The following is a 13,041-nucleotide window of genomic DNA, read 5'->3' on the forward strand; positions in this document are numbered from 1 at the left end:
TAAGTAAACATTTTTGTTTATAATTAGAACATGGTTGTTGTTAGGGCTCTTAAAGTTGATACACTTTAAAAAAATTAAGTATAAACCATGATATATGATTTGAGTATTCACTTTAACATTTATAAAATTATAAATTAGACTTTTAAAAATGTAAATATCTTTATAATATAAATAACAAAAGTTCTAGTATATTGCAGATGTGATCAACATTTTCACACTTTAACCTCAAAAGTACTTTCTGTTCTGAAAACACTCTCTGAGGCTTGGGGTGCTACAATAATTTTCTGATTGTGGACTACTAGACAGAAATATTTAAATCTGAGCACATCAGGGAACAATAAACTTCCAGATAGTTGACTTTGAAAACAATATTAACATTCTTCAGTAATTGTAAATAAATTAGGAAGTTCAAATATATGCTGAACTCATGTTATGTAATTGTATAACTAAATACAATTTGAAAAATACATTCAAAACTTAGGTATGGACCCCAGCATTTCTGTCTGCCAATACCAAAGCCAATCTCAGGAATTTAGCTGAGAAAATTTCCATTGTTATGCTGAGTTTTCATTTTATGTTTGTTTTATCTAACAATTAACACTAAATTTCAATATCTGATTAGCTACATTTTTCTGATGCATAGGATTTCCAAGCTCAAAGTTAAAACTAAAATATTGGGTGTAGGTTAGAGAATGAAAAAAACAAAACATCAGATTAAATGTTTAAAAGTATATTGCATGCATTATTCTGAAATACAAAATACTAAATATTCATAAATATACAGAACTTTTCCCAACAACAAATGGTAAAATTTTATATTTTTTCACTAGGTGATTAGATTGTCTACCTTTGGAAATTCAGAGATGAAAACAGCTGCCTCCCTCCATTCCAAGTGACAAGCCTGAGGAGAAAAGTCCATTGTCCTTCTTAGCAAGGAAGAAATGTTGACCTGTTTGTTCTTTCTTTCAGTTTTGTCAGTTTTACCCATCTCTGTACTTATTTTCTTATGCTTTTCCTAACTATTATTTCCGATAACTTCTTCCCATATACTTGTCTTCTATTGCTATTCTGCTTCTCTTTTTCCTTTCCCCACCACTATTTCATTAGTTACTAGTACCTGTAGCTTTAATAATTTTTTATCTCCTACTTAATCCCAGAAGTATCAAAATTTCTTTCTTTCCCCCTTTAAGGCAGGTGTTGTTGATATTTCTGTTTTTTTAAACTGGATTCAAATATTGGTTTATTTTCAGATTGTTTTTGTAACTTCTGACTGATTTCTCTTCTCTGAATAATAATAGGAATCATAACTCTAAGATTATAACCTCAACAGAAGGCTGCTCAATGAAAAAACCCATTAAAATAAAAATAAATAAATTTAAAGAAATATTCATGACCCTCAGATGTGCAAATCACAATGTAGAAATACAATAATCATGGAAAAGCAAGCAATTTGATTCCTTAAAAAAGCCTGTAACCCCTTAATATACAAATTCAAAATATATTGAAATGGTTGAAATGCCAAATAATTCAAAATATAGATCAAAAATGACCAATGATCTTGAAGAGTATTCAAACAAACAGATGAATAAAGTAAGAAGGTCAATCCCAGTCCTGGAAGAGAAGTGAACAATGGAGATGATAAATTCAGCAAGGAAACTGAGACTCTGAGAACATAAAAAACTGCAAACAAAACACTTCTCTCAGGACTAAATGCCTTCACTGCTGATTTCTATCATACTTGTAGAGAAGTACTTATGCCAATTCTTCTCAAGTTGTTCAAAAAATTGAAATGAAGGAACATTTCCAAATTAATTATTAGAGGCCATTATTATCTTCATACCAAAAGCAGATAAGTATATAAGAAAAACAAAAATAAGAAAACTATGATTCAATATCCTTGAAAAACATGGATGTAAAAATTCTCAATGAAAGATTAGCAAATCAAATCAAATCACACATCATGAAGATCACCCACCATGGTCAAGTAGGATTTATCCCAATGTGAAAGCATGATTCAACATATACAAATCAGTAAATATAATATAAGAACAGAATGAAGACTGTTTTTTCATATGATCATCTCAATGGATTCAGAAGAAGCATTTGGTAAAATTCAACATTGCTTTATCATGAAATCCTGAAAGAGAAATTACCTAAGAAGGATAATACATGAAGATAATGAAGTCTGTATGTAAAATACCCACAGCACATATCATTCCAATTTTAGAAAAAAATGAAGGCATTTCCTCTGAGATCTGGAACAAGGCAGGATTGTCCATTTTCATCACTCTTATTCCATATAGTATTGAAAGATTTAGCCAAAGCTAATAGGCAAGGGAAAGCATTAAAGCATATTCAAATAAGTAGGGAGTAAATCAAATTTTCCCTGTTTACAAATGATATAATATTTTATATGCAAAAGCCTACCAACTCCACCCAACACCTATATTAACTTACAAATGAATTCATGAATTCAGCAATGTTTAGGCTACAAAATCAACACAAAAAACCAGTACCATTTTTATACAGCAGTTATGAGTGAGTAGAAAAGAAATCATGTAAGCAATTTAATTCACAAAAGCTATAAAAACCCATAGAGATAAATTTATACAAGAAATTCACAAATTTATATAATGAAAATGACAAAATACTGATGAAAGAAATTGAGGAAGACACAAAAATAATGGAAAGATTTCTTAGGTTCATGGATTGGAAGAATTAATATTGTGAATGTGTCCATACTACCTGAAGCAAATTATAGATTCAATGCATCCTCCATGTAAATACCATGATAGAGTTTACAAGCCTAGAAAAAAATAATTCTGGAATTGATATAGAAGCACAAAAGACCCCAAATAATCAAAGCAAACATAAAGAAAATACCAAATTAGTGGCGTCACACTGACTGATTTCAAGATATACTTCAGAACCATCACAATAAAAATAAAGCACAGTGTTGGCAGAAAAACAGACACAGAGACCTGTGGAACAAAACAGAGCCCTGAGGAATAAACACCCATCTACATCCAACTGAGCTTCAACAAAGGCACAACAAGCACACATTGGTGCAAAGACAGCCTCTTCAATAAACAGTGCTGGGAAAACTAGATGTCCACATTCAGAAGACTGAAATATGTCATCTGTTTCTCACCATGTTCAGAAATCAACTCAAAATAGATTAAAGAGCTGATGTACAAGTTGATACTATGAAACTACTGGAAAACATGGGAGAAATTTCAAGACACCAGTAAGGGCAATGAAATTTTGGATATGACCCCAAAAATGCAAGAAACAAACAAAAATAAAGAAAATGGATTACATCAAAGTAGAAAGCCTTTTTTTGTTTTTGGGTGGTACTGGCGTTTGAACTCAAGACCTCATGCTTGCTAGGCAGGCGTTCTACCACTTGAGTCTCTCCAGCAGCCCCTAACATGGAAAGTTTTCATGTCAAAGGAGACTATCAAGAAGAAACAGTCTACAGGAGGGAGAACATATTTTCTAGGTAATCATTTGATAAAGGATTAATATTCACAATACAGAAGGAACTCAAAACCCTTAGCATTAAAAAAGTAAATCATCGATTTTAAATGGGCACATGATCTGAAAAGGTATTCTTTTGAAATAAGATTTACAAATGACAACTGAAAAGATGAAACAGTGTCCATATCATTAGCTGTCAGAGAAATGCTATTTGCAACCACAATAAGATATCATTTCCTAGTAGCCAAAATGGTTGATACCAGAAACAGAGAACCAACACATGCTGGCAAGGACATGAACAAAACAGTATTCTCACACACTTTTGATGGGAGTGTAAATTGCTAGTAAACCATATAGAAAATCTTAGGGTTGACAAGGTGCTTCAGTCCTGGAGGACAGGAGGACTATAATTCAAGGCCAACTCTGGCAAACCCTTAGCAAGTCCCCTTCTCAGTCAATAAGCCAGGCATATATAAATAAATAACAACAAAAATGAAATTAGTTGAAAGTCTACATCCTCAATATATGAAGTTCAGTGCACACACATTTCAGAGAGGCTGTGGTTTAGCTTTAAAATTGTTTTTCTATGTTTTTATCAGAACTTTAAGCAATAATTAGAAATTTTTGATTTCCTTTATATGAAAACATTGAAACATAAAGTAAAGGTATGTAGGATATTATTTGAATCTAGGAAAATAATTTTTTTGATGGGATTGGGGTGTGAAATCAGGCATTCACAGTTACAAAGCACATGCTGTAACACATGAGCCACACCTCCAGTCCATTTTGATCTGGTTAAGTTGTAGGAAGGGTTTCCTGAATGACTTGTACAGCTTGGCCTAGAATTGTGATCTTACCTGTCTCAGCCTCCCAAGTAGCTAGGATTATAGGCATGAGCCACTGGCACCCTGCTAGGAATAGAATTTTAAAATAAACTACCATGAGCAAACTAGAGCATTCTCTGTTTTAAAAAGTTGTATATTTTTAGTACAATTATCTATTACAAACTACTGATATAATATAGATATATTTTAAATGGCTATATCTCTACATTTCCCAATATCTACAAACAATGTAAACATTTACCCTTTTTCAATTCACTTTAAAATTTAGAATGAGAATTACATAATAACATTTTCCCTCTAAAGTGCATTAAACAATGATAGACTTTTGGTTTTGCATGATAAAATACTTAAGCAGCCTCATAATCAATTCTCAAACTGACTTATTAGAAGAAAATAGGAGAAATCCATGTTTCTGAATTACTTCTTAAAAATGGTTGCAATTATATTATTTACTGTATCAGTCTATCCTAACAGAAGTGTAGTAAAATAAACTGTCAGAAAATTATTTTCCACTCTTGTAAAATTACGTATGAAATGTCATTTTGGTATATGTAAATGCTTTGAAAGCCAGCCTAATAAATATAATATGTACAAAGGAAATATCAAAATAACCTTATTAACATAGTTTTTTTAATATTGAACAAATGTAATAACATCTGAGGGAGGTAGTGGATGACAAGTTATAATTTATCACAGAGAATTTCAAAGCAAAACTTAACAGTTTTATCAATGCATGACATAATGCTTTACTAATTAAGCTTAAATATTAAAATAAAACTTTAAAAACAACCCTCTCATGCCTAGGAAGGTGGTGTAATACAATTCAACAAATTTAATAAAAATTGATTTCTCCAAAAATTTATTCGTTTTGAGACTTCAAGATGATGTTAGAACAGAAAAATTACTAAAATTAAATCCATGAATGTGTATTTTTCTACTTGTCTTCATTCAATATTTTTAGGGTGGGTTAAGTAGCCAAAGAGTTTCAGATCCTATTATTTTGAAAATTATTAACCATTTAATTTTTCACTATGACTTCAATTTTTGGTGGTGTTTTATTAAAGGAATTGCAGATTATACCAATTTTTGTGAGAATGTTCATTAACTTTTTAAAACTTTGGCTTTCTAATTTTTAATTATTAGGTGGTAGATAATAGTGTTTAGTTTGATGAAGTGAAAATGACTGGAATTCTCAACTGCAAAAAACATATTTTTCATTTTCTTTGTAAAAAACATTTAAATGATCTCCAACTGATGCTCAAGAATAGCCAGATTTTTTCTTAACACAGCAAGTGAACTTTTCCTGGCACTTTGTTACTTATCATCAGTTCTCTTCTATCCCTACCTTAATGGCTATATTTGAAATACAAACGTGTTTTCAAAATCCCCATTTATGCCCAAATCTCCCTGGCATAACGACTGATTCATAACTGCTAACCATGTTAAAGCTTAGTCTTATTGACTTAATGTATGTGCAAATAGTTGTCATCTCCCGTTCCTGTCTACTTTACTAGTTGGATCCTTCTGAAAACTAGATGAGTGCCAGCAAATAAAAGTGCTTAGTATAGCAAGTCTCAGGTCCTAAACCCACCTCACCTACTAGGCATCTTAAAGCTGTAAAGGGATGTCCTGACCTTTCTCTAACACTCCTCCACACATTCATTTGCTGACAGAGAATCTGCCAGCCTTGCAAAGCCAAACAAGCTCAAAGAAGGCAAAAATGCAGCAGTAAATCCCGGCTGTGGTATCTGGGGCTTTGCCAATGGTGCTATGTGACATGGCAGACATTAGAACACTGATGGCATCTCTGGTATTGCAAAATAGGAAGTGGAGACTGCGAGAGCTGGGGATAGTGCGGCTCTACTCCTGGGCTGCAGCCAGGAGAGTCAGCAGCGCCTATTCAGCTCCGAACTCCATCTGGTCCATAGCTCAGGCGATGGCCCCTGACCACTCCAGGATAGCACACCACACTTTTAGGCCCAGCCCATTCCAAGTTCACAGCCCCTGAAGAAAGAGGGAGTTCCCAGAGTGCAACAGCCCTTGCTTGCCTACTGCACCTACTGAGATGATCTTCCCCAGCTGCAAATGCAGGACACCATACCTCAAGCAGCAGTCTCTGGTCCCAGTGCACCCCCCAACCCCTCCCAGTCCCAGCTTCACCAGGAGTAACTAATTAGCAACAGTAGCAATTCAGGATGGCATCAACTAAGCAAAACAAACCTCTACATCCAAGGCATGCTGACCAGGACCTGGTGAAGCTCTGTCAACCATATGGCAAAATTGTCCCCATAAAGGCAATTTTGGATAAGACAACAAACAAATGTAAAAGTTATCCTGCAAAAACTTAGAAAGCTGTGTCAGACCTGAAGGCCAGTGGGGTTTAAGCTTAAATGGCAAGCAATCATAACAAGATCCTACCAACCTATATATTTCTAATTTGGCACCATTCATGGATGAGCAAGAACTTGAAAATATGCTTAAAGCCTTTGGACAAGTTATTTCTACAAAGATACTATGTGATTCCAGTGGCACAATCATGGTGTTGGCTTTGCCAGGATGGAATCAACAGAAAAATTGGTAGCTGTAAATGGTCTTTTTAATGGAAAATTGGTTAAGACCCAGCAGGAGTTTCTTCTCCTACAGAACCTTTATTGTGCAAGTTTGCAGATGGAGGACAGAAGAGACAGAATCCAAGCATGTCCCTAATGGAAGACCATGGTATAGAGGAGAGCCTGAATTGACATTTATGATCCATTCTGCTGTACAGAACAGATTTTATTCTTATCATAAAGAATTGCTAAAAATCCAATGATCACTCAAACTTCTCTTACATTCCATATTGCATCTCCTGCATCTGCCTACCATGTGCAAAGTCCTTCTTGGATGCAACATCAGCTGTATATCCTACAGCACCCTGGTTCCCTGTTAATTCCTTCAGTGGAACACACCACATCACTATAGCCTACATCTGTATTAGCCCCCTGGCCCAGCAGATGACTCATCTTTCACTGGGCAGCAGGGGAACATACATGACTACAACATCAGTGATGCAGGATGCCTATTGCCACAGTACACACATGCAGACAACAGCAGTTCCTGTTGAGGAAGCAAGTGGTCAGGAGCAGGTGGTTGTACAGATGTCTAATGACCATTCTACACCTTGCAAGTTAATAAGTAACTGTAAGGTGTACAGAAGGGTGTTTTTACATGAAGAAGGGTGTGAAGGCTGAACAATCATGGATTGTGCTTTAAGAAATCATTGACAGTTTTGCACAATCTCTTGAAAACATTGTTTATAATGAAGTCAACTAAAACTATTTTTGCTGTAAGTTCTATAAGATTCATAAAACCTTTAAATTCATCTAGTAGCTGTTCCCTTGAACAGATTTATTTTGGTAAGAAAACAAATAAACAAAAAGACCAAAATATTTTTATCAAATGTTGTAATGAAAAAAAGGAAAAAAAAAAGAAAATTTCAATTTTCTGGGTATGCACAAAGAACATGTAGACTTATCCAAGTGCATGACCAGATTTTTGTGGTGGTGTTCATTTTGTGTTCAAAATGATTGGCTGCTAGCTAGCTCTCTCTCTCTCTCTCTCTCTCTCTCTCTCAAGTAAATTTGAAAAATAAAAATTACTCTGCACTTTTAATGATAAAGACTGAAGAGCCAGTTACTAGTAGCTCCACCTAGTCTCAGCATCTTATCTTCTGTGCTCTTTATTTTTGATGGACCAGTTTGCAGTTACGTGAATGTGCCTCTTTTGTAACTTTGCGTTTAGGTTTTATAATTTTAATTGATGTATGGACACATACAGATAAACAAAAAGGCATGAAGGAAGATTTGGATCCAAGCAGGGCTACACTTTCACATCATCAGTACAAGTGTTCAAGTTTAAAGAAAATCTGTTTTGAAATTATGAAATTTCTGATTCATAAATACACAGTTATTTCTACTTTAGTTCTTATGAGATAATTTGCTGTAGGCAGAAAAAGACATAACTGGAGACAAAGAAACATAGACGTTAATTCAGTGGAATATGATTTAGCTTTTTAGTCTGGGGCCTAAAATAAAGAGCAACTAAAAGAATGGGATCTGAGGTAAGTGATAGGCAAAATGTCAAGGGTGTGGTTGTGTGTCACTGCCCATGATAGAACATCTACTATGGGAGACCTGCAAAGGAACTGAAAAGACAGAGAGTTCTGGCTAGGGGATGTCAGGATGTCATGAAATCTTTTGTCACTAGTCTATCAATTTTGACACAATCAGTGGACAAACAGAGCAGCAATGGTGGCAGGAATGGGAGTAAGAGATATTGGTCTGGCTTTCTGCTGTGATGAATGTCCATCCTGTCAGCAACACAGACCATCAACACTGACTCCAATGCACATTTGTCCTTTGCATACACGAACTATGGACATGTTGACAAATTGAATATATTGAAACCTTTCCTTGCCATAGTGTACAAAGATTAATCCTGTTTATTATAAACATATGTCCTAATAGTGGGTTTTCTTTTCCTATTTTTAGTAGCTCACTTGCTACAACTATCTGAAGACATACAAAAGGCAAGATCCACAACAGGAGGTGAGGAAGGGAGTTGCATTCCTGGACAAGATGATTGACTTTAATCAGGGCTGGGGTCACAGAAGGCAGTGAAAAATATTTTCAGATGGTCCATTGGGCATTTTTTTACTACTCTTCTGCCTATGATTTTGAGTAGCCAACAAGAACTACTGTGAATAAGGCTGAGGTATGGGGCCATTAGCCTTCCACTTGTAGTTTTTTTCCATAGCAGAGTCTGACCAATATGGCTGTAATGTTCCTTTCAACTTGTGTAAACTTCAGGTAAAATACAAAAATGATTCCTGTCAAACCTATTCCAAAAATGAGGGTAGGGAAGAGAAAGGAGAAAGGTAGAGGGGATGAATTTAGGTGTGATATATTTGACATACTTTAAGAACTTGTGTAACTGACACGGTGTACCCCATCCAGCACAAAAAAAGAATGTTTAAAAATGTTTGCTGAGAAAATGCTAAAGGAAAAATGTATGTAAATAAATGCAGACTCAATATAAATTTCAAAGAAGGGAATATTGTCATATTTCTTTTTAGATTTTTAATTCATATGGAAGAAAAATTTTAAATTATCATTAAATTATTCCATTAAATTGTCATCTCAAATGTTTTGTAAACTTGAGCTTTCAGTAATATATCCCTGGATTAAGAGATATATAAAATCAAAAAGAGATATATAAGATCAAAAGATAGATAAGATCAAAAGAGATATATAAGATCAAAAAAATTAAGAGATATATAAGATCAAAACAAATCAAACTTCTAAGACATCTTTTTCTAACAGTTCTCAAAACTTATTTCTATATGAAAGTAATCTTGATTATTTCAGCTACTATGACTCTCACTTGGTCTTTTTACACAAACTTAAATAGAATTACCTGTCTGCACTATGTAGCTTTTTTGGGTAATGAACTTCTTGCCAGTCTTTTAATATTGAGAGAATATTAAATACTTGTGAACATAAAGTCTGCTATAGGAAAGTAAACACTTGGAGTAGATTCTTTCACTCCTCTCACATATTCTTTCTTCATGGTCATTCCTTAACAGTTATTTTTCAATTATTCATGAAACCATAATACTTCTACTTGGTTTGAGATACATACAATGCAATTAATTTTGGTGGTCATTGGATTTAAGCCATGGTATCATTGTGCTAAGCTATTGTTCTACAATTGTGTTAAACACCATGTCAAAAATGTTTTGATATCTACTAAATTGGGGCAATAATATTCACTATATCATTTTCCTGGATCTTTTGGATTCAACTTTTTTAATCTTTTACATTACTTTTCTAAATTTCTTTAGTGAATGATTAGCTTCCAAGTCACCACCTAAAGTATGTTGAGCAATATTTAAGTAACAACTACCTTAAAAATATTCCTGTGCTATCATTTCTTTGAATAAGGTGTTCATTTAATGTACATTCTATTAAAGTTGATATTCATAATTTACTGCAATTCCAATCCTTCAGTCAGGCTAAAGTCTCATTATATTGATTTTTTAAAAAAATTCTGGATTTTTTGCATATTATTTTTTACATTCTATTAAGAACATTATTGCTATATATTATTTCATGTTTCCTTTGCCCCTTGCTTATGATCTACTTTGTCTTTTAATAGCACATAATAAATGTACTAAGTGGATGTGAATTCATTGTGATATTTCCATGCATACATATAATATATTTTGGTCAAATTCATGCATTCTATTAATTTTTTAATCCAACATCCTCCAAAAATTTTAACAAACTTTATATTTTTATACATATATAATATTTTCATTACCCCACCAACAACCTATCCATTCCCAAATCTGTTTCCAACTTCTTTCCTCTCTCAAAACAATCCCTGTTTTACATTCTGCTGAAACTTTTGAAAGGGAAGGAAAAGTAAGTTTTCCATACCAATCCAAAAAATGTTAATATGATTAAAAAGACTGAGAATAAGACTAACTTAAGTTGGATATAACTGAGCCTACATGAAGCTTACCTGGAGTACAGATTCTTGAGAGTTTGTGTTCTAACAATGAAAAACAATCAAGATGGGCACGTTTCTAGTGCCAGAATGGGCCTAGTCAAGAATATAAAGATTAAGAGACTGATATAAATTTATAAAACATGACAAACCCACAAATACAAACAACATTTAGATGTTAGGCAAAAAATACCTTGAGAAGGTTTAGAAATATATAATTCAGTGGAGCAATTTAAGAAGTGACAAATATATATATGAGACTGCTAATGGAAAACCTACACATGTTCTAATGAACCACCTAAAGTCATGCATACATGTCAAGATGTAGACACATGATGGATATCAATTTAAGTATAAAATTAACCAAAAGTCAGTTAAAATTTTAGTATAAAACATACAATAAAGAAATGACTTGAGGAAAGCAATGAAAAATTAACCAGGATATATGAAAGTGTACTGAAAAATAAACCACTAAAACTGTATTGAATGAAAAACAGAAGAAATTGCAGAAAAAGAAATGAAACCAAATCATATAACAGAATGAGTAAAAATGAATGATGCAAATAAATAATATATTGGACCTTTCAAAATCAAGGAAAAATTACAATCCTACAAAAATAGAGAGTAGGAAAATATGTATTACCTTGAAAAGGTGAGGAATAGTCACAAAAATATAATTTGGCTCTTAAACAGTGTGTAGAAGAAATCTTTCTGGAAAATATATAATTTTAAGGAAGATAACTGATCTCACAGTGAAAAATCCAATTAGTATAACCACCTGTTCTTAGTGCTAACATGGTCCTGACTGTGGTATTAATGGACTTAAGTTTGGATACATACACAAGAAAAAAAGGCTATACAAATATTATAATCAAAATATATTATACTTAAGAAATAAAAATACTTTCAAAAGAGAATAGAAAGAAAAGTATTAATGAAAAACTGATGGAAAGGATCATTAAAGTATTAAGAGAAAAATAACAGAACTTATGAATTAAGTAACCATGGCAGTGCATATCACCATAATAATAAAACTGCAACAAACACATAGGTATTAGTTAATATACATTCAAAAGTCAAGATTAAATTTAGAACCAGAGAAACATCCAAAAACTCTATAAAGAGCAATATTTGGAAAGGCTGAGTCATGAGACAGGCCTCAACTAACTCTTAAATATTGTAGTATACGTGAATATGAATTGATAAATGAAATTTTTGAGAGAGGTTCTAACCTGAACATAAAAAATTGAACCAAGGTGGCAACATATTTTCAATTACAACTTTAGCCTTCTTTAAATAAAGAGATTCACAGTTATCTCATGTCAATTGAAAGACAAATTCATAGACAAAATGAGATTCAGATTTAAAGTTTCATTAAGAAACAAGAAATGAATTATATGGAAAAAGCAATAATGGAAACCAAAGTGTGCATGAGAGAATGATAAACAAATCATGATTCTGATTAGAACATGAACTCAATTTTCAAGGAGGTTATCTATGACTACTCCAAGTTGCTCAAATTCTAATATGCTCTATTCTCATGCACACTTCTCAATATACTTTCCCTCCATCTTTATAACATTTTATATTCTCTTTAAATGCAAGGTAATACATAACAGTATCTGAAACTATTTTTATTTCAGTTTTGTCTCAAAATTTCTAATAGCACTTGTCTGAAATTCTCATGTTTTATTCTAGGCCTAATATCATGTTTGGAACATGTACTCAATTTCTTGTGAGATTTGAATTTGAGGGCTCCAAGTTACTCAAATTCTAATATTCTCTGCTCATCTTCATGTGAAATGGGCTTAGAAGCAAGCTTATGATAACATGATACTTCACCTTTTCCATTCTGTTTCTGTTTCAAAGATGCTCATTGCATTTTACCCAAATCAATCTGTTATAAAAAATTGATGATTATGTGTAAATATTGCTATCTTATTTAATAAACATACAGACTGTAGGCATTTCTTTGTTGGTTTAGGCCTTCTGAATTTTTTCTTACCTTTCTAGAAAATTACTCATTCCTTACAATTCTTATACCAATATATTTTTTAATGAATTTCTAGTTTTAAATATTTTATATCCCAGTCTTGGACTATTCTCTCATTTGTAAAATTGACACTTTTCCAACCTTTTTTTCTGAAATATGACCCTTCCTGTATAT

General features: G+C 32.9%; 1 pseudogene; it reads left to right on the plus strand.

The window, feature by feature from the left end:
* The first annotated feature begins 6,881 nt into the window (after positions 1 to 6,881).
* On the plus strand, positions 6,882 to 12,453 carry LOC141415491 (RNA-binding motif, single-stranded-interacting protein 1 pseudogene; annotated as a pseudogene).
* Positions 12,454 to 13,041: the final 588 nt, after the last annotated feature.

The sequence above is a fragment of the Castor canadensis genome, chromosome 13 (genome assembly GCF_047511655.1).
Source record: "Castor canadensis chromosome 13, mCasCan1.hap1v2, whole genome shotgun sequence".
Lineage (NCBI taxonomy): Eukaryota > Metazoa > Chordata > Mammalia > Rodentia > Castoridae > Castor > Castor canadensis.